Source organism: Ovis canadensis, chromosome 22 (assembly GCF_042477335.2).
Source record: "Ovis canadensis isolate MfBH-ARS-UI-01 breed Bighorn chromosome 22, ARS-UI_OviCan_v2, whole genome shotgun sequence".
Lineage (NCBI taxonomy): Eukaryota > Metazoa > Chordata > Mammalia > Artiodactyla > Bovidae > Ovis > Ovis canadensis.
Window position 1 is genome coordinate 35,985,953 of NC_091266.1, and position 23,104 is coordinate 36,009,056.

General features: G+C 46.8%; 1 long non-coding RNA gene across 2 annotated transcripts; it reads right to left on the reverse strand.

The window, feature by feature from the left end:
* Nucleotides 1-3,506: 3,506 nt before the first annotated feature.
* Nucleotides 3,507-21,639, reverse strand: LOC138427426 (uncharacterized). 2 transcript variants are annotated; one of them, XR_011251995.1, is made up of 4 exons: nt 21,366-21,639; nt 17,891-18,502; nt 14,386-14,447; nt 3,507-4,473 (listed from the first exon to the last, which is right to left on the reverse strand). It is a non-coding gene; the product is annotated as an uncharacterized lncRNA (long non-coding RNA). The 2 variants fall into 2 exon arrangements; XR_011251996.1 differs by lacking the exon at nt 3,507-4,473 and adding an exon at nt 13,063-13,799 and having other exon boundaries at nt 21,366-21,577.
* Nucleotides 21,640-23,104: the final 1,465 nt, after the last annotated feature.

The following is a 23,104-nucleotide window of genomic DNA, read 5'->3' on the forward strand; positions in this document are numbered from 1 at the left end:
ATAAAAAAGGCCTTGTCAGAGGCACCTTGACCTGCCTGGGCTTCTCTGGTACTCGGATTCCCAGCGGCCCTCCCAGGGTTATGCTCCCTCGCATGATGTATTTCCCCTGCCTTTTTTAGAGCTGCATTATGCTTGCTCCAGGAAACAGCCTCTTCCTTCTCATAAACACAGCCTTGGGTTCCTGACCAAGCTCCCTGCCACTCTGCAGCTCCTTGTCCATCCATCACACCTTGCTGTCACCCTGGCTGCGATTGTGGAGAACTGGTCTGTTTCCAGAGGTGAACCTAGGGTAGGCCGAAGGAAGGGGAAAGCCCTGGGAGCAGCCGAGGGTCACACATACCCCAGTTCCAGCCCGCTGATGAGTTCCCTGGAAGCCGGCTGGTCTGCACAATGAGCAAGCTTTTCCGATGACCCAGAGAGTATGATGGAAAGGTCTTGATAAGGTCACCACCAGAGCTAGGCTTGGCGTCTCCACTCCCTCAGCTGAATGTGCAGTGCCCAGGGATAGACTATGAGAGACTGGGGAGATGTGAAAAGTTCCTTGTAAGCAAGATGGAAATGACTAAGGGTGGGATTTGAAGGGTCAACACGACCACTCCCAAATCAATGTTCCATTGGAACTAACGGTGCACCTGGAATTCTCACCAATGGGAATATCTCTTTCCCAGTGTCCAGAAAATTCCAAAATCCTTTTTGTTCTTCCTTTACAAAATCTCCCCCAGCTGCTTCCTCCCGCAAGGCAGACCCTCACATGCCCACCTCCAACTCTGGGCAAAACAAGCAGAGACTGGTCTTGGGAAAGGGAGTTCTTTTCCCCGATCTCTTCCTCCAAGCTGGGAATCCCATACCACCTATTCGTCATTGTGTTTATAGCATCCCCCTCTCCTACAGCTCTCTTTTAAGATGCAAAACTCCCTAAAGGAAGAATATTTGGTTTTGAAGTAAGAAGATGAATTAGAATCCCATCTCTGTTCATCAGTGCATGGCCTAAAGCAAATCGTTAACTTCATGGAATCTTGGTTTTCTGCTCAATGCGTGCTAGTGGTCAGTCGTGTCTGACTCTTTGCAACCCCGGGGACTATAGCTTCCTTAGAAGTATGTGCGTGTTAGTCACTCAGTCATGTCCAATTCTTGTGACCCCATGGACTGTAGCCCGCCAGGCTCCTCTGTCCATGGGATTGTCCATGGATTTTCCGTGGGTTGCCATTTCCTCCTCCAGGGGATCTTTCCAATGCAGGGATGGAACATCTGTCTCCTGCATCTCCTGCACTGGCAGGTGGGCTCTTTACCACAAAGTCACCTGGGAAGCCTGTAAAATTAGGATATTAATATCTTCCCTAGCTACCTCACAGCTAAGGTTGATTCAAAGACAAAATATTAAAGATGTATATACTCTTCAATATGTATATTTTTTTTAATTCCCAGCAACTTTGAGTGGTTTTGTTGGGTCCCTAGAGAAAGGACAAGGGTGCTGGGTCCCTCAGGACAAGGAGTTTGCCGAGTTCCACTATTTGCCTCAGAGAAGTGTCGTAACTCTATCATGTAGTTTTATAAACATATGGAATATACATACAAAATAAACATAACATCTCATAATTGTAACATCACATAACATCTCATCACATAACATCTCATCACATAACATCTCATAATTGTAACATCTCATAATGTAACATCTCATAATTGTAACATCTCATAGTCTCATAATTGTAACATCTCATAATGTAACATCACATAATTATATATGTGTGTGCATATATATATATAAATATATAAAATCACTTGTAATAATACTAGATTAAGGAGAAAACTGAGGAAGAGTGGTTTTACTAAAATCTAGAAAAATGTATGTCAGGTAAAATGTCACAAATGCCAGAAAATATGTTAAAATCCTCAGCAGAGAAAACGAAATAAATGAACTGAAATGAGAAAATGTTAATAATTTTTAAATCTCAGTGGTATATATACAGATGTTCATCATGATATTTTAATATTCTACCCACTTTTACATTTCAAATTTTTGTAATAAAAGTTTTAATGTGTTTAAGACATTGTAGAAGTAATAATAGAGAAAATGTTCATCATATGTTATTAACTTTTTTAAAAAGTGAATTAAGAAAAAATATAGTAGTATGTTAACATATTTGTATCAAAAAAAGAGAAGAAAAGAAATGTAAATTATTGTAGTACCAGTAAATGCCCCCCAAATTGTAACTTGGTTGTTGCTGGTTGGGGTTATGGTTGTTTTTAAAATAGTTTTATTTTGCTTTTCTGTATTTGATACATTTTATCTAGCAATCATTTACCTTTTGTATAATTAGATCATCAAAAATATTATTTAAAACTAAATCTATAAAGCCCACTAGATGGAAGAATATTTCAGAGATTGAGAATAACCTATATTGGTTACATGTATACCACATTGTCTGTATCCACTCATCCAGTCATGGATATTTATTTCCATATTTTGACTCTTCTGAATAATGCAAAACAGGCAGTTTATATATTTGATGGATATAAATTATGGATATAAAGTGTAAATTGATATAACCTTTTGAGTGTGCAACTTGGCAATACCTATTAAAATTCTAAATGTTTAATAAAAACTAAAAATCTTAAAGAGTGAGGGAAAAGATTAGGAAATAAAGCCTTCAAAAGAAAAAGAGACCGTAAATCAACTATGCTTCAATAACAAAAGAGAAAGAAAAGAGATGAGATAACATAAGGGTTCATCACTAGTGTATTGGTTGATTATATTTTGGTTCATCCACACAATGGAGTGCTATGCAGAGGTATATTAAACAACAGCAACAAGAAAGTGCTATTTGGTGAGGAGATAGGTGCGAAATGCTACTATCTGTGCAAAAAGCAAGAAGGAAGAAAAAAGGATATGTGCTTACCTGCCTATATGTGCACAAAATGCTTCTGCAAGCCACGTTTTATTTCTTAACTGGGTAGTGAGTCCATAAGCAGTTATGTCATGGCACTTGCTATTAAACCTGTATTTGCATAATGCCTTCCGATATTTCAGTACACACACACTACTGTACAGAAAGAAAAAAATTCATAATCTCGATAACTATGTGCAACAAACGTTAACATTTTTAAGTATTTCTTGTCATCTTTTTTCTGTGCATTTTCCATAATTGAGATGACACTGTGCTTAAATTTTGATAGACTGTTTAACAAATAAGCATCTTGCAATACTATACTCTTTGTATATTTATCGTTTTAAGAACCATTGTAATAATGCATTGAAATTTTTATGTTTCAAAGAGCATAGTCCTTGGTAATAACAAGGACTGACTCTTCATGCTGGTGGAAGCTTGACTTTGAAAATGCTTTTGAGGTGATCGAGAGTATCACACATCCCACATCACCCTGTCAAAACCCCACCCTCCTTCAAGGCCCAGCTCAAATCCCACCTCCTCCATGAATCTTTCCCTGGCTGTCCTCCATAGAAGCCTCCTTCTTTAGCCTTCCAAGGTATTTATCTATTCTGTCTCTTTTTCTAGCTACTCAGATTCATTTCTTTTCTTCCAGGTACACTATCAATTCTTAGGGACAGAGACCCATCTCTAGAGGGCCTGGAAAATACTAAGTGCCCCTTAAGTAATATGTAAATAAATTTGAAAAGCTGCTTTTCTTACTCTTTGCTTTAACATCCTGTATTACCAATACTGTTTGTCTATATAATTGTCACTAATGAGTTTTCACCCAAATTGGAGGTTTGCAAATGGAAACACGTTCTATAATTGCCATATTCAGAAGTCAGGTCCATGACCACTCCTGCTGTCCCTGATAGTAGATTTGATATTTGCTTTGAAGGTTGAATTAAAGAATGTTTGAGCTCTAAAAATAACAACTGTGTTTACTGAGGGCCCATTGTGTGCCAGATACCAGCCAAAGTAGTTTGTGTGCCCCTGTGATGTAATTCTCCAGAAACACTATGAGTTAAAAGTTATTTAGTTTCCCTGTTTTACATCTGAAGACACTGAGTCTCTTGCCCAGGGTCAACCAGCTTATATGTGGAAGAATTAGGACTCCAACCCAGATCTACCTGTGTCTCACATGCCTCACTTCTGGGCAAAGCTGCCTCCCCAGAAGTAAATGTGTACAATCTAAATCTTGATCTCTACCTCCCAGTTCTATATTGCAAAGTGAATTCTCCACCAAATGGGTGGCACTTGTGAATTAACATTTTTATTGATAAATACAAAAGAACAGGTAGTGTTTAAGAGGGAAATAAAAAATCCATAATTTTACCACCTGATAAATGCTATCATTTTGGAGACTCTCTTCCAGGCTTTTCCTATGTGTGTATCTTATAAAGAAAAAAAAATCTTTCAGACATTTTTGCATGTGCTTTTAAGCAGAGGAGTCTGTTTAGTGGTAAAGACAAGTGTGGCATCAAAGACAAATGTCAGCTTTCTTGCAGTTTTGCCTGGGACTCATCTTGCATCAGATGGAAGCCTGGAAATAGGACAAAGATAAAGCATAGTTAACAGGGAGTTGATTTCCTGCACAAACACAGCCTGCAAGTAGCAGGGGATTCCTGGATGAGGACAGAGGGCATAAGGTAATAGCATTTGCTTGTGCTTCAAGTGTCATACAGAGAAGGCAATGTTAACCCACTCCAGTACTCTTGCCTGGAAAATCCCATGGATGGAGGAGCCTGGTGGGCTGCAGTCCATGGGGTCGCACACGACTGAGCGACTTCACTTTCACTTTTCACTTTCATGCATTGGAGAAGGAAATGGCAACCCACTCCAGTATTCTTGCCTGGAGAATCCCAGGGGCAGGGGAGCCTGGTGGGCTGCTGTCTATGGGGTCGCACAGAGTCGGACACGGCTGAAGCGACTTAGCAGCAGCAGCAGCAGCAGCAAGTGTCATATGTTGTGTCTGCAGCTACTGAATGTGCAGCAAAGAGTAGACAATGTTGGATTTAGCTGCATTCTTAATTCTTAATTGTTCAGCTACTGGAAGTCCATTCTTCCAGGAAAGACACCAGGCAAGTATGTCTTCCCGCCTTCCAGCCCTCTCCCCTTCTCTCCACTCTTCCCCCCCCACCACCACACCCCTTTCTCTTTCCTTTCTCCTCTCCTTTCTCTCTCTTTCTGATAGACAGAATAATGGTCTCTAAAGATGCCCATACCCTTACTCCCGGAACCTATGAATATGTTACCTTACATGGCAAAGTTGCACTGTGATTATGGGTATAGACCTTGATATGGGGAGATTTTCCTGGATAAACCAGGTGAACCCAACCTAATCACATGAATCCTTAATAACACAGAAGTTGTTCCCAAGTGTGGTCAGAGGGAATCAGCGAGATGGCAGCTAAGAAGGACTTAGTCTGTTATTGCTGGTTTTGAAGACAGAGGGAGGGGGCTATTAGCCAAGGAATGTGGGCAGCCTCTAGAAGTTGGAAAAGGCAAGAAAGTGGATTCCCCCCAGAACCTCCAGAAAGGCTACCACTTTGATTCTGGCCCAGTGAGACCCGTGTCAGATTTCTAACTTAGAGAACACTAAGGCAATAAATTTGTATTGTTTTATATTGCTCACTTTGCAGTAATTTGTTGCAGCAGCAATAGAAAATTGATTATATTTTCCCCTACCCTCTCTCTCTTCTTTTTTCTCCTTCTGCAGGTGTGTCTTTATTGACTAGTGTGTGTGATTGTGGGCTTCCCTGATAGCTCAGTTGGTAAAGAATCCACCTGCAATGCAGGAGACCCCAGTTCGATTCCTGGGCCGGGAAGATCCACTGGAGAAGGGATAAGCCACCCACTCCAGTATTCTTGGGCTTCCGCTTCTTTCTCCTGTCCTTTGTATGTCCTTGTGTGTGTGTTCAGTCACTCACTCATGTCTGACTCTTTGCAACCCCACTGAATTCCTCAAACAGAGACCACCTTCTCAAGCTCAGTCACTGCAGCAAGTTCCCTGGACGTCAGTCTCCAGATTCTGAAATCTACTCATCTCAAAAACCAAACAAGAAAAGAAACAGAAACTCCAGCCTTCATTCTTTGGCTGAAGAGACTGAAGACAGAAATCTTGTCTGTCTTGTTTATTGCTTAATTTCCAACACTTAGAACAGTGTTTGGTACATAGTACTACCTCAATAAATATTTGTTGATGGTTGCTTTCTTGATTAAATAAAAAACTTGTATTTTCCCCAAGCCATGTGCCACAGCCATTTGCTGCTACTGACTCTGAGTCTCATCATTCCTAAAGGGAGAGGGGTGAATGCAGGGGACCCACTGGGATTAAATTAGTGTTGAAATTGACCCAGGAGTAGCTCTGCTTAGCCAATGAGGACTTTGTTAAGTATAGTTTATGCTGTGCTTGGTGGCACATGATTAAGGAAGCTGACTTAATCATTCAACCAACATTGAGTCTGCTATGTGCAGCACTCTCTGCCCTGTTCCAATGGCATAAAGATAACTGGACACCGTCACTGCCATCCCAACACTGACAACCTAGGGATAGCTTGTCGGCTTCTTTACTATGTGGCGGACAATCTTTTACACACCAGGACTTCATTTAAATCTAGAACAATGATTCAGAGAAAGATATTATTAGTCTCACTTTAGGATAAGAAAACTGAGCCCAGAAAGTTAACTTATATAAATGGCAAGTAAGTGATATCTACCCACCTGGAATCCATGTCTGCCTGACTCCAAAAGCATATAATTACTACTTACGCTGGACTGGAAGAAGCACAAGCTGGAATTAAGACTGCCGGGAGACATATCAATAACCTCAGATATGCAGGTGACACCACCCTTATGGCAGAAAGTGAAGAAGAGCTAAAGAGCTTCTTGATAAAAGTGAAAGAGGAGAGTGAAAAGGTTAGCTTAAAGCTCAACATTCAGAAAACTAAGGTCATGGCATCTGGTCCCATCACTTCATGGCAAATAGATGGGGAAACAGTGGAAGCAGTGTCAGACTTTATTTTTGGGGGCTCCAGAATCACTGCAGATGGTGATTGCAGCCATGAAATTAAAAGACGCTTACTCCTTGGAAGGAAAGTTATAACCAACCTAGATAACATATTCAAAAGCAGAGATATTACTTTGTCAACAAAGATCCATCTAGTCAAGGCTATGGTTTTTCCTGTGGTCATGTATGGATGTGAGAGTTGGACTATAAAGCTGAGCGCCAAAGAATTGATGCTTTTGAACTGTGGTGTTGAAGAAGACTCTTGAGAGTCCCTTCGACTGCAAGGAGATCCAACCAGTCCATCCTAAAGGAGATCAGTCCTGGATGTTCATTGGAAGGACTGATGTCGAAGCTGAAACTCCAATACTTTGGCCACCTGATGGGAAGAGCTGACTCACTGGAAAAGACTCTGATGCTGGGAAGGATTGGGGGCAAGAGGAGAAGGGGTCGACAGAGGATGAGATGGCTGGATGGCATCACCAACTCAATGGACATGAGTTTGAGTAAACTCCGGGAGTTGGTGATGGACAGGGAGGCCTGGCGTGCTGTGATTCATGGGGTCCCAAAGAGTTGGACACGACTGAGCGGCTGAACTGAACTGATACTATATAGTGACTTGTAGTTTACAAAGCACTTTTATGACACCTTATCTCACTCCTCCCAATAAGTTTACAAAATATGCATTGCTGTAACCATTTTGCCAAAGAGAAAATTCAAACTCAACTTATTTGTCCAAGTCACAGAGTTCTTAAGTGACAGAAACAGAACTGGAACCCAAATCTTTTGAATCTAGACCCTACTTTCTTTCCACTCTTTCTTGTTTTTATTATTCTCTGAATTCTGCACACAGATCCACCTGCTCTCTATGAGAATAGGCTCTGTGACCCTGATAGAAACATGTGTGGGAATGCAAGGCAAACAGTACTGCTAGAGCTCAAGCTCATACCAGGTGACAATGTATTAGAGCTGTGTATCTTCTATGCTGTCATTTGTGATAACTTGCTTGATCCAGGACCAGTAATTTCATAACTATTCTCAAATGTCATGGGTTTATCTTACACATGTGTTACACCTGGAACAACTCCCACTTTTTTCAATAGTTTAACATTAAAACTGTGCTCATCAATAGAAAAGACAAGTCCCCAACTAGCCAATATGCTATAAACTCTTCTTCCCTCCCAGTAAGATTTCTATGCCTTGGTGATTACACAAACATCAGATCATGGCTGGGTCAAATGCTTATCAGGTATGTTTAAGATTTAGTAGTGACAAGAGAAGTGAGAAAATACCTTAAGGGTAGTGATCACCTCTTTACTCATTTCTATACCTTTCATAGCATCTAGGACAAGGCCTGGTTCATGGCATTCATTGAATGAACGAGTGAGTGAACGCTCCAGTGAAAGCCCCAATGATGCCAACATGGGAAGACTGTAAAGGAGCTCAGAGTATTGGAAGCAGAAAGGAGGCCTGTGCAAGAGCTGATGGAGAAGTTTATATAAAGTTGTAAGGTTGTGTCTTGCTACAACCTATAAATTAACTGAACCAGTTAATTTCTGAAGTCTTTCGGAGCCTCTGCTAGCATATTGGTATCCTTTATCAAAATCTTCCAATCCTGCCACTAACTTCCTGGTGTTCTCCCATGCCCCAGCTTGCTGTGCCCACCAAGTCCATGTGTACCACCTCCAAGCAGTCTGCAAGGAAGCAGTAATGCTGCTTTCCCATTCCACCCCTCAGCTCTCCAAGGATCTTCCTATCATTATCCAAGCAACCAACCACAGAGCTGATGCTACTCAGTAAAGTCCAGATGCAGTGACTCTCACACTTTGTGTGAAAACACTACTCAGAGAATTCAGCTTAAAATACAGGTTTCTGGGATTTCCCTTGTGGTCCAGTGGCTAAGACTCTGCTCCCAGCACAGAGAGTCTGGGTTCCATCCCTGGTTGGGGAGCTAGATCCTACATGTTGTTGTTGTTTAGTTGCTAAGTCATGTCTGACTCTTTAAGACCCCATGGACACAGCCCACCAGGCCCCTCTGTCCTGCAAGGCAAGAATACTGGAGTGGGTTGCCATTTCCTTCTCCAGGGCATCTTCCTGACCCTGAGAACAATCTCCATCTTCTACTTGGCAGGCGAATTCTTTCCCTCTGAGCCACCTGGGAAGCCCAGACCCTACTGTCACAACTAAAGATCCTGCATGCTGCAACTAAGACCCAATGCAGCCAAATAAAAATACTTTTAAAGGAAGTTTTCTAGATCCACCTACAGATTACATCCTAGAAGATGTAATTTTCTAACAAACACCCCTAGAATGTTCTGACGCAGGTGATACAAAGAACACTCTTTGAGATGAAGTGGTCTAGATTTTGATCCTAGATCAATGGTTCATAACCTGGCAGTTTATGAACTCCCCCATTCCCCCAAGCTGAGGATAGAATTCAGGGGCCCCATGAACTTAAAGGGGAAAATACATCTTTATTTAATCAATTAATAAAGTAGCACCTATATTATTATATGCCTATTTTTTAATATTTTGACAAATATACTTCAATATTATTACATGCATTTAATTTTATGCATTTAAAATATTATTCTGTCAGGGGGTCTATAGTCTTCCCCAGACTCTCAAAATTATAAGCGGTCCTTGGCCAAGAAAAACAGTTTAAAGTCCCTGTTCTAGATGGAGCTAATTATGCCAAAGGGCCAAACCAACTTCTAGCATCCTTTTGCTCCCTGTTTTTTCTCTGTTGCCCCTCCCTCAAAGCTAACCTTTCTACCAGGTGGAAGCTATCACAAGAACCACTGAATTCTCAGGGCTGAAGAAGGAGCAGCCTCTCTGCAGGGACTTCTTCCTGAAAGTGACTTTGGCAAAGGTTAGGAGGGGTGGGGTTCTCCCGAAGCTTCCCGTGGCCTGGAGACCTTGTCCCTTTGTTTTCTCCATCAAACTGAAACACATTTCCTAGTTCAAAATCTACTGTTTCGTCAATATAAATATTGACTTGAGGGGATAAGAGAACCACACTCTAGACGAGTAAAAACTTCCTGGAACAGGTCACTAGATACTCATCAGAAATAGAAACTCAGAGAGATGGAGAGCCAGGACTGTCTGCTGGGCTGTGTGCCAGGACCAGCATCCTCACTTGATTACATACATCGTCTGGCCCAAGAGGAAACAAGGTGGGCATTTCCTTTTGGAAAGAGAAGCAAAACCAAGGCTATATAAGCTGGCCAAATGAGACCTCAGAACACAGAAGTTGGGACAGTGCCCCCCAATTACAAGTCTCCTGTGCTTTCTAGACTCCTAAGTAGCTGCTGAAAGCCCTATCCAGTTTACAAATGAGGCAGTAAGTAGCCTGGAAAACAAGTATTCTGGCCCCTGGCACCATCTCCACTGGATGCTCTGTGCTCAGAGCTTCTGGAGAGCTGCAGAGTTTATCTATGCATCCACAGCCGGAAAGAGATCGGCATTCCTGGGCTTGTAACTAAGAAAATTAATGACTAGGCTAGACGCGTCCTGGGGACTCCCGACTCTCAAAGTCCTAACACCCGGGCGGGATTTCTAGGGCAGGGGGGAATGCCCCACCTCTGGCTTTGGTCAAGACTGGGATTTCTTAGAAGGTTGGGGGGCCAATCAGCGGCCATAAATCTTAAAGACCCTTTACCGTTTTACAAGCGAGTTCTCTGGGGCTGCTCTTTTCCCTCTTGCGGTCTATTTACAACGCAAAATCTCCTTGTTAATGGACCTGGGATAATGGTGTTTACTTAACCGCGATAAAGCGCTCAGCTTCCTGGGGGAGCGGCTGTAAAATGTCCTGGAGGTAGGGGTGGTGGGGAGGCGCCGTAAAAGCGAGCTCTGGAAGTGCCAGGGCACCAGGTTTTCTTCCAGGCCCGCCCCAACCCTCCACCCCACTAAGCCCAGCTGAGCAACCCAGGCCCCGAGGGTGATTTCGGTTCCCACATAAATCACCAGCGCCAGAGTCTCGGGAAAAGGCGCATTTTTCATTGCTGGTTGCAGGGCAACTCCCGACAGCGAACGAGAAACAGAAGTTGTCTTTAGATAAACCGTTTACCGGAGCGTGCGTCCTGGCAGCGCGGCCCCCATAGCACAGGGCAACCGGGTCCCGACGCCGCGCCTCCGCCAGCTCAGCACCTCTCAGGGGCCCCAAGAAATAACCAAACCGTCCAAAGGGCTGGCCCCATGTCCTCCCCCCAGAGTAGAGAAGGGAAGAGGCAAGAGGGAAAGAAAAGGAGAACCTCAGGGTCTGGGGAGACTGGAGAAGTATGCACGAAGATTCTAGAGACCAAAGATCTGAGACTCCAATTCCACATTTACTAGCTGTGTGATCCCGAACGAAGGACTTTCTCTCTCTGAGCTTCAGGAATCTTCATTTATAAAACGACAGAAAAAGTTACCTTACTAATTGATGTTCAAAATTAACAAATTAAGGTACTTCCCTGGTGGTCCAGTGGCTAAGGCTCTGAGTTCCCAATGCTGGAAGCCCAGGTCGAGGAACCCGCATGCCACATCTAGGACCCAGTATAATCAAATAAATAAATAAATAATTTGTTAAAATAACAAACCAAATACTTGTATAACCTGTAAAGCCAAAGTTATTAATCAGAGGTCCATGGACGGGCCTAAAGGGGTCCGGGAAACCCATGGAATAACTGACAAACGGTTCCATCCTTCTGAGGGAGAGGGTTCATAGCTCACATCACGGTTCTGAACGGGTGCAGCAGGAACGCCAGAACTTAAGCATCGCGCTAGTTCTGAAGCGCGCCTGCATGGTTAAGAGTCAGGGTTCTGACACTGGCTCTGAGCCTTTGCTGAAGCCTCCTGTTTCCTTTTCTGTAAAATGGGATAATAGTTCTTAGGCCTGTTATGGAGTGTAAAAATGCTTGGCATGGTGTCTGGCACATAGTAAATGCTAACCAAACGTTAGATATTTTTATGCCTCAACCCTAGCCCTGTAAGCAGAGACGCTTTAAACCCAGGAATTCCAAGCCTAGCCTTTTTGAGTTCGTTGCTGCCAAGATCCCAGACACCTGACCGCTGCCAGATGGTGGGCCTTCCCACTGCGCAGAGGTGGGTGCCCAGGCTGCGTGTTGCTCCGGATTGCCCAGGTGGCACAAAGGTGCTGTGGGGAGCTGCGCGCTCGCCGGCTGCCACTCTTCGAAGGCGGCTCTAACCCCGCCGGCCGCCAGGAGCCCGGGGCTCAGTCATAATCCGGATTTGGAGGCCGAAGCACTAAACTGGCCGCCACCGATAGGGTGAATCAAACAAAGCGGCCGCCATCCTGGTAGCTCCAGGTCTTGTTTACTTGTGGACGTGTGTGCGCACCCAAGCGGGACGACCTCGAATTTGGAGTCGGCCTTGAGAGAGAAGTAGGAGCCCCCTCCTCTCCCACCCTCTTCCCCTCCACCCCGCAGGCACCTCCAGCCTCCACCCCTCCGGAGGCCTAGGCTTCCTATCGCGGGCAGACACGTTTCCTTCCCTCCTAGGGTCAGAGGTCGAGCCCAGGAGAGGCCTGCTCCCTCTTCCCAGGAGGCCCACCCCGAGCGTCGGCCCGGAGCCCCGTTTCCAGCCGCGCCTCCTTCCCCCCTCCCTGCCCTCCATCCATTAGTGTAATCCTTTGTCCAAACACTGCGGCCGGGACGGCCAGACGTTGGTGTAAACAGACCCGGGGGGACTATTCTAACGATATAAATAAAATAACCATTAATAGCGCAAATTGTTCGATGAGCTGGAGGCCGAGCACCCTGGACTCCTGGCTTGCTGGGGTTTGTGTACACAGCGCGGACACCACGCATCCGTCAGGTAAACCGAGCGCAGGTGAGGTCCCCGCAGGCGCGTCAGCGGGACCGGCTGGTGACACGCACAGGCCAAGACACGCACGCGGAGAATGCGGCGTGAGTTCACCTAAGCGCCCAAGCCCAGCCTCAAACCTGGCGCCACAGGATTACGCCGGCTCTTCTCCAAAAAGTCGCGCTCCCAAGTGTTCAGCCACGGGCCCCAGGGGCGCCATCCGGCCGCGTCCGCAGCTTCGATGCCCCCAGGGACGCAGAGCTCACACCCAGAAACGGAAAAGATAGCCCCCACTAGTCCCGGAGTTAATCATAATAAACCAACATTTATTGAGCGTTTATTGTGCCAGGCACCATACCAAGTGGTTCACAGAGGTAATCTCCTTTAACCCTCAGAGCGACCTATGAGGTGGGTACTTTGACTATTTCCAGTCCTACGAAAGCAAGACTCAGAAGTCAGGAGTCCGCCTGGAAACAGACTGGGACAGAATTTGAACTCATCACTCTGTTCTAGGAAGCGCAGCGCGCACACCCGAGGTTCCGACACTTGCTCCAGTTCCGCCGGACCGGGTTTCCAGAGGCTGGAGACTGGCTCCAGAGTGTCCCCGGCCCCGCCGGGTTGCGGTGGTTTGTTTCCCAGTGGGAAGTTCCTTTTTCTGCGAAGGGCGTGGGCAGAGTGGCCTGAGAGGCCCGGACAGAGGCGAGGGGTGGGGCGCACCTCGAAAAGCCTGGGAGCTCGTTCCCTGGGAGTGGGGGCTGGCGGCGCTCCCTGGACTGTGGAGGGGACTCCTCTGATATTAGGGCTGCAGGCGCCGCTCCCACATCGAGGCGGCCCACGGGCTAAGCTGTCAGCTCAGGGACACCGGGAAGGTCTCCCGGGGGGGCAGGTAGCCCTGGAATCCTGGTTCCTGGAGTCAGGCAGGAGCAGGACGTTCTCTGCTGCCCACCCCTGCGGTGGAGCCGCAGCGTCTGCAGGCCTGGAAGTTTTGCATCCACCCCCTTATCTGCTTTGTGACCTTGGACAAGTCATTTTATTTCTGGACCTCAATTTCCACGGCTCTAAATTGAAGGGAGAGGAACAAAAATCTGTTTCATAGGAATGTTGTAACAATCATATCATGCCTGTGATTTTTTTGTTTATCGGGTGGGAAGCTTATAATCATGATTAGTATTAACTCCAGGGCAAGAGCCTCAGAAGGCAAAGAAGAAGGCGGCAGCCCCTCTTCTTTTTGAAGAGAAAGCAAAGAAAGAGGGAGATGGTGAGAAAGGAAGCAGCTCAGAGGGGTTGCTGGTAGCCAGAGGAGAGGCGGGGAGGAGGTCCATGCATCCCTGCCCCATCCCCAGCCAGTTTATCTTCCAGACAGTTTCCAGTCAATCCCACCCCCCCCACCCCCCGGGCACATTCTTCTTGGGGGCTGTGGACTACCACTTAGGCCTTGCAGAAACATTTGAGGAGGGGAGAAGAAGGACTGTCCAGTACCGAGCAGGAATTGGCAAAAGCACAGAGAAGTGCCTGGGCAGTGCAGCCCACACAACGGTTCTCAGGCTGGTAACCCTGGGGCTGCCCAGGAAAGGGAGAAGGGTGGAGAAAGGGAGTTGAATATGGAAGGCAAGGAACTTAACAACCTTGGGCTAGTTTCCTCACCTCTCAGCCTCAGTTTCCTCCTCTGTAAAATGGTTACATTAATAGGGCCATAGTCAAGGATTCTGTTAGAAGAAGCAGAAACAATAACAATGGTGAACAATTAAGGAGCCTTCACAAAATGCCTGGTGCTCTTCTCTGATCTCCATACCCTTGATTCTCCCAGCCCCACCCATGTGGCTTACCTATGGGTTGACAGTTTATGTGAGAGTTGATCATTGAGCCATACCACAGTGCTTGTAGAAAAGCCATCCATGAACAGTAGCTAATGTTATCAATATGACCATTGCTTGTGAGAGTATTACAGTTATTATTATCAGCAGTATTATTCCGATTATTACTGCTGCTCCCTCCCAACTGTGAGGTGGTCTTCGTGAACTCTTCTTTATGAAAAAGAAAATAGGTTCAGAGAAGGTAACACAGCAGATCTGGTCCACACACAGAGATTAGAAACCATGTGAATTTGAAGGCCAGACTTTCTTGCCCATGCCAGAAGGAAAAGGAGAGAAAAAGTGCTGGTGTTGCTTGGTTGAGAAGGACGCCTACCACTGGGGTAGGTCCGGGACAGCAGATTTATTTACATTCCAGCAAGGACACTAATTGGCCAGATCTTTATCTAAACATGATAACAATGACATGAGACTTTGGGGATTTGTTTACTGCAGCTAAAAAATGATGCATTTGTGGGAGAGGGAAGCTTGGCCTGGGTGCGGGATTTGTTTGCTGTGGCTCAAGAGAGTGGGAGAGGGGGAGGCTGTTGGTGGTTCTGAAGGTATATCCTAAAACTTAAATGATTAAGAGAACTAATATCCTTGTTTGGGGACCAAAAAAAAAAAAAACCTTGCAAAATTTGATTGATAAATAATGCTTTTTTTTCCCCAAGTGAAAAAACGGACACCCAAGAATACTGCTGTCTGATCTCAACTCAGTGGAGGAAAGATTCACAGCCTCCCTCTTTGGGTTTGGCAATCACCCCTCACACCCACCCTCAGCCACCAGCACAGGAACATTTACTACACAAGAGGGCTCTGTAAGTGCTTCCCTTCTATCGTTTCTTTAATCCTGACTGCAGGCCTATAAAGTCTACACCATTATTATCTCCTTTTATAGGTGAGACAACTGCTGCTTAGCAAGGCTGAAGGACTGCCCGAGGTCACAAGACTACAGTATAGGTAGAACATGGCTCCAAGCCTCTCTGGTGGACTCCAGGGTCGATGCTTTGGCCCAAGATAGGTGTGATTATGATTTAAAGAAAGCCCCATCTTCCTCGGATCCAACCCCAAAGGCAGTCTCTCACTCTGTGGGCTCTCTCCTGCAGAGAAGAGTTTCATTGGTGCCAACTCTCACACAAGCATGCTTGTGTGGTTTGAGTACCTACAAGCTTACTGGCTGTAGGAGGTGTAACATGCTCATATGTGCCCACATCCATGCTCACTTGCTTTGTGTGTGGGCACAATTACATACACACACAAACACAGGCCACCCTCTCCATTATACTAATGGGTGAATGGGTGTGTATTTTTTTAAGTATAAATTGCAGTATAATTTCAATGTGGTTTTTATTACTTTCAAGAACACACACAGTCATTACAATTCTGGTAATAAAATCTATTCCCTCTTCTCTGACTGCAAATTAGACAGGTCCTTATGGGACCACTTTGTACAAGACTAATTGTAATGATACCATAAATTGCCTGTATGGAAATAGTGCATCTGATTGTCATGGAAGCTAGTTCTCATCTTGGATCATATAAACATTTCTCTCCAAATCTCATGTCACTGCCAGTAATTCACATTGTGAGGGGAAAACGAGGGAGGGGAATTCAGAACGAGTGTTAGCCCAGCCCTCCTGTTTTGACCACACTCTACTGTGGAAGCTACATTTATGGGGAGTCCTGCATGCCTTCTTCCCCCTGCCTATCCACCTGTGCGCATACTGTTGCCTTCACACAGGAAGTCACCTTCCTTTTCATTTAAAGAGAAAGATATATCCATAGAAACATATATGTGAGGGCGGTCTGCATCTATCTGTTGGACACCCATATTTATTAGAGTAATGCACCCTCAGAAATGTAGTTGCAGATGGGAGGTAAAAGGGTAGAAGTTGCCGGCTGCCCTACCTTGCAGCTGGGGACCCTGTCTCTTCTCCAAAAGGCAGTGTCTCAGTTGTCCCACTGGCCCCAAAGCAGCGAGGTAGGCCAGGAATGCTCAGGGTGCCCCTGCTGGCTAGTGTGAGAGCCAGGGCCCCCCTGTCCTCTCCCAGATTTAGTCCCCTTTGTTTTAAGGCAGTCCCTGAAACACTTCCCAGCTAAGGTGATTCCAAGGCTAAATGGCCCCTTAATCTAGTAGGATTGGCAGGAAAAAAAGAGGAGAGAAGGTCAGTCCAACCTGCTCTAGCCTGTGTGGAGTGGGGGAGGGGGTCAACCCTGGTCTGGGAGCCCCCATCTGTGCTCTCAAGGGATGCTCGGGGCCCAGGCCTTATGGCCATCTTCCACTCTGCTGTGATCCTCTGCAGGCTGCCACAATAGAAGGAAACGGAGGCTCTGCAGGATCTGCCTGCAGTGGGAATTTCCACGGGGAGGGTGGCCAAGCTCGCCATCTGGAGCCCCACAGGCTCATCAGGACCCATGGCTGAGGCTGCTGGGGGTTGGGGGCTGGGAGGTGGGAGAAGTCTCACAGGCTCCAAGGGTAAAGAGGAGCATCACTATCACACACCCGAGGGTGCCTGGGCATTTTTACCTGCAGCTCCTGAGACAGAGTGGACATTCCACAGGGGTGGAAAGGGGGAAGGGGCCTGGGGCTCAGGAGTGGGGACCTCTGGTGCAAGGGTCTGTGGCCCTCCATACCAAACACCTGCAAGGTCCAGGGACAAAAAAAGCAAGAAAATCATGGAGTTGAAAAGGGGGAAAGGGAATGAAATAAAATGGGGGAAGGGAGGAGGGCGTGAGGAAATAAGGGAGAGTGAAACAGGTGGGGGATAAGGAGGAGGCCGGGGAGAGAAGGTGAAAGAGAAAGGAGGTGGGGGAAGGGTGGTCAGGAAAAGCGTGCAGTGAGGAAGGAAAGGAGAGGAGCGGGGGAGTAAGAGATGGGCCCCAAAAAAGAGAAAGACTGGCTGTGAGAGGGAGGATGACCACTGAAGTTCTGGGGTCCCGCCTCAGCATCTCTCCTAGGCCCCTGGGTGCCGCAAGCTGCAAGAGGTAAAGAGGTCCTTCTCTCGGGTTGGCGGGAGTGAGGAAAGGTCCAGCGGAATCCGAGAACCTACTGTTCAAGGACAGAGGTCCAGCCGGCATCTCCCCGGGGCTCCTCGCTAGGGCCCCGGGCTCTTGGCCAGCAGCCGCAAAGAGACGCGCGGAGAAGCCCGGGAATCCGGGTCCCAGCCAGCGCGGCCGAAGTGCTCGGGCTTCAGAGAGACGCGGCGCCCTTGGCTGCAGGGCTCAGCGAGGCCTGGCAACCTGACAGACACCCCAGCCTCGAGGTAGCCGAACTCTTGACCTCCGACCCGACTCACCTGCGTCTCTGCAGGGCGAGGCCGCCAAGTTCCGAGACCTGGAGCTGCGGGACTGGACCTGGCTCCCCGCGCGCGTCACGCTTTCTGTCCCTGTGGCTGTGCGCTCTGGCGCGCCCCAGCCGCCTGGGGCCTCGGTCCTTTCCAGGTTGGGTCCCCGGCTGTTCGGAGCAAAGTCAGTAGTCCACGCTCTTCCACCCCCAATTCCCCGCAGGGTCACGCAAGATGGGACTATCCCAGGGCAGTGGTAATTGTTGGGTGCCCCCAGAGCTTCAGGGAACCAAGGGCAAGTGGGCCTCTAGGCCCGCAGATAAGATCGCCCAACAACGGAGCGAAGGTCCCGGTGCACCTTCGGAATCGCTCTCCCGGTGCCGACCAGAGAGCGGGAACTCCAGGCTGGATACAATGGGGGCGGGATAAGGCGTTACTTAAAACGACAAGGCTTCAGCAAGAGTTTCTTTCCAAGTGAGAAAGGCTGTGTTGTTGCTGTTCCTCTTCTCAAACGTTTTGAAGTTATTCGCTCCAACTTGACCCCCAGGGAGATATGGGAGAAGAGTTCTGCGTCCGAGGAGGCCGAGATTCTTCGGTTTGCCGTTGAGAGTAAAAAAGATTGCGCTAGGAAGAGTCACGAAAAAAAAAAATCTCTACTTCTTGCGCATGATAACCACATCCCTCCTCGAAACTAGTGCTCCGAGCAAGGAGGTGCTCGGGTTTAAGTGAATTAATTCTCTAAAGACTGCAGCCGCCCTTCTGAAGTCAGATTGTATTTTAAACGGTCTAAAGACACCGAAATTTCGATACAGGAAGTTAAACACACTTAAAAAAAAAAAAAGTTAAGGAATGCACCCAGAATTCCAATTTAATCCCCAAGTTAAAACTGCTCACTGCACTCCCAAATAACACACGCAAATAGTACAAATAAATGTCTGTGTATAGGCATCTTTTATTTACGTGTTTTTGTTTGAAAAAATATCGACTTTCACTCAACAAAGTTAGCTTTTCTGATTTCTGTGTTTTATTGGCAAAACAACTTTTTTTATTACAAAAGCTTTATTTATATTGTTAACTTAAAATTTTTTGGAGTGAAGCAGATACACATAGATATGAAAGGTCTTCATCCTGAGAAATCGAAACTTGCTTCACTGGCAAGGGCCTGAAATTAACAAAGAACTACAGGGATTACTGAACTTGGACAAATTTTCTCCCAGAGAAGGGAAGTGGTGGGTTATTTAGAAAACTCAATTCTATACACAATCTGGGGAACTCTGGCATTTATACAAACATATGGAAAACAAGCTAAAATTCTCAAAATGCCTTTTAAAAATCTCTCTTACCAAATTGCTGAAACTTGGGGGGAAAGTTTCTCTTGAGGAATTAGATCAGCTTAATACTTTATGGGACTGATGTACCTAGTTGACATTTCTTTAAAAGTAGATAATGTATTCCCCTTTTCACAAAACACTAGCCTCTAGAATGCTCACAAATCTGGATATGTTCTAACATCTCTCAACTAAAAACCAAATCAAAACACATGAACATATATGCACCACCAGCAGCAACTACAACAAAATAACAAAAACCTACTTAATGCTCCTGCGAAAGAGGAATTTTTTTACTTTTCTTGTCTCTTTTTTTCCCCCCCAAAGATGTCATTGAAAATGAAGTTTCTGGGAGAGCAGTAAAAAAAAAAAAAAGAAAGAAAGAAAAGAAAGACAGGAAGAAGGAAATTTTTCAATGGAAAAAAATCGCCTAAAATGTTATCACACAGTTTTAGCTAGCAGAGTTCACCCCATGATGGTTTCTCATGCCTTGAAAGAAAACTACTCCTGACTATAGTATACATTTAGATTAGAAAGCCACTAAAACCTTCAATTTTTTTTGTAGCCATGGCTACATAAATAAATGGCTATTTAAACAAGTGAAGGATAACAGAATAAGCTGTAGCATATATAATTAAAGTGATCAATTTTCTGCCTATTTATATGTATATTAAGCAGTTTTTGTGTATACAATAATAACTTATGGGAACACTTTACAGCTTTCAAAGCACCGTCACATTTTTCTTTGATAAAGTTTGCTGTAATGATTAGCATGTTGTTTTTCTCCACAAAAGGTATAGTTTTCTTTATCACCTTTTTATGCATCTGTTATAGCACTTTCCCTCAAAGAATCTATCATTTTACTGTGCCCTGTAATCACATATGGGAGGAGAAAGACTTGTATAAATGTATAATGTGACAAAACGGATGATAGGCAGATACACTCGATTAAAATAAAATCAAACGCTGCCATGGATGCAACGATACATACTTTATCTGACAGTAATTAGCTAATCTATCTGGAACAAAAACCTATTATTAGTCGAGCACAGCTCCGGGATTTCAAAGATCCTCTTTTCCGACAAAAGAATGCAAATGTCCTAGCATGAGATTGTAACTGGATAGGCGCTGGAACCAGATTCCACATTCTGATAAGCGACTGAAGAACCGACCGCCGCTGCAGTGTAACTACCATTCTGGCGTTTTCATTCCGGACAGCCCCGCACAGTTGGCTGCGCACAAGCTTGTTGTCGTCGGGGTGCGGGCGCAGGCCAGGCAGGCTCCCTAGATGTGATTGGCCTGGCGGGTATTCCTGCAGGGAAGCTCCGCCGCTGGGGAACCAAATGGACCAAAGGGAACCTGAACAATCAGATGATCCCAGCCCCTGCCCAGGGCTTAAGGCCGAGATCTAAGTCTCCCACCAGCTAGACAAGCCCTGCGCAGAGCTACGGTTGGGGAGAGAAATGGACGTGGGGTACAAACCCCTTGCTAGGCCCCTTCGCCTGTGCTCCCACGCTGCGGCTCCTCAAGGGTCTCCAATCTCTCAGGGCGTCCTCCGAGGAGCAATCTGATCAAGGACCTCAGGAGAGAATTTTTCAGACCTGGGCCAAGGATATCTAGCGGGGTAGCAGTGATAGTGGGTTTGGAGGAGATCGAACCGCGTGGGCCTGCAGGTGGGAAGGAGGCAGCCTTCCATGTGCTAAGGGAGAAGGCGACTCGGTGGACTCGGCGGCAGCAGCAGCTGTGTGGGCGTGTCTTGGTGTTCCCGGCACCCCGGGCCTTGGGTTCTAAGATACGCATTTGGGAGATGAGCTTAGGGTAGGCCTAGGAGCGAAGCGCCGTGGAGAAGCAAGAGAAAGTAGCAAGGAGAAATGAAGGTTTTGGTTGGAAACTGGGGACAGTTATTTTCTGGAGCTTTTGTCTTTCTTTTTTCTGAATCTTGATATCACTTCAAGAAAACCGCTTAAAGAAGCAAAAAAAAAAAAATTTTGTTTTTTAAACTAGGAGACGAGCGGGCAGTAGAAATATTCCCAACGACAGTCTAGCCCTCGGGATGGGGGTGGAGGAGTGGGATTGGAGGCAGTTTCCTTCTTTTATGCTCGTCTGCTACCGCGACGCACGTACTCAAGGACTGCCACCCGACAGTGCCGCGCACTCACCCTCATCTTTCTGGATCTTTGCGCCCAACAACTCGCGATCCGCAGCAAAAGCAGAAGCATTCTTCTCTCCGCAGCTCCGTGGCCTGGTCTGGAAACACCAGCTCTGCCCAGGGCCTCAGTAATCTTAGAAGTCAGAACGGAAAGGCATCGGGAGCCCTTGCGGCTGAAGGATGGTCATCCCGGCGCAAAGCCCAGCTCACGTAGAGTCTCCCGCACAGCCTGCGGGCCGCCACCAGCTAAGTACTCCCAGGAGCACGTGGCCGGCGCTGAATCCCAGTTCCCGAGGAGGCCCCAGGGGCTGACTCCCCGCACCATTTCCGCTCCCTCCTGAACAGCCCCGCCTCTCCCCCCTCGCGACTGGCTGTTCATTTTCTCCTCGGCTTTGGGCACCCACTGCTCCCGCCGTTGCGGGGGGCGGGGGGGGGGGTGTCCTCCCATGACAGCTCTCCGCTCCCGTTCCCACTTCCATCCAGAGTCCGCTGCAGCCGGGAGGTGTTGTCCACAGTGCCGGCATCTCCCACCTGCCCCTTCTAGCTGAAGCCAGCGCTCCCTCCGCTCTACCATCTTGGGGCCAAAAAATGCTAGGGGCGGCTAGGGCCAAATGAGGCGTGCCATGGTTGGGCCAAATCAGTCCCTATTTTTTCAAGGCCAGCACTGAGGACAGGTTTTTCTGTAGGTCTCACAGCAGGAGCTGCTGCTCGGTGGGCTAGAGGTGGTGGTGAGCAAATGCCTATTGTGCAGGAAGATGATCTCTATCTGTGCTGGGTTTCCAGAATCACAGGGGACACCACAGATTTGCCCACAAAACAACCAGGGCTCTAGAAGGGCACCAGAAGTGTGGGTTGGAGAAATTAGAAAGATGCCTTCGATGGTCAAGGCCTAGACCCAGGTGTCTGATTTCAATAGACAGCCTCCATGGCTGGGTCACCTCCCTTGTGAAAACAGATCCTGCTCTCAAGACCATATGAAACTACACAGCGCGTGAGGCCCTCCAACCCCGAACGTCATCACCAATGCAGTCAACAAACACTGATTTCTGATGCAGAACAGTAGTCAATGACATGTATTGAGCACTAACATGAGCGGGCCCTGCACTAAAATCTTGGCGTGTTTTGCCTCATTTATCACTGGCAACAACCCTGCAGAAGGTATTACTGTCTTTTTGTAAGCAATGAAACTGAGGCTTAGAAACACCCAGGCCCAACACTGACTAGGCCAGGATTCAAACCAAGAGCTGTCAGACCACAAAGTTCAGTATTTACTCCGTCGTCCTGTCTCTCACATACCTGCTCAGTGAGGCCGCTGGAAAAGCTACAGAAGCAAATGCAACTGGGGCTCTGCCCTCCGGGGGCTCATGGTTTACTCGGGGAGACCAGGCAGGCAATATAGCTATAGTACTAGGCAGGAAGTGATAAGTGACACGAATGTCCATTACTAACACGCGCTGCAAGTTCAGATGCGAGAGAGATGACTTCCGGCTAGGCGATGAGGGAGCGCTTCCTTGGAGGAGGTGGCATTTGAGCAGAGCTTCAGAGAACAGGCTTGTCATGGTGACAAGGGTGGAGAAGACTTTCCGAGGTAGGGAACAGCTTGAGCAAAGTCAACAAGGCGAGAACGCACACGTCGCCAGTCCATAGATATATAAAACATTCCGTCTCCTTGGGGATCCAGTGCCGGGTATTTACAAGCCAGGAAGTTTTCCTGCCTCCGCAGCAGCTGGAAAAACCACGTTCCTGGGC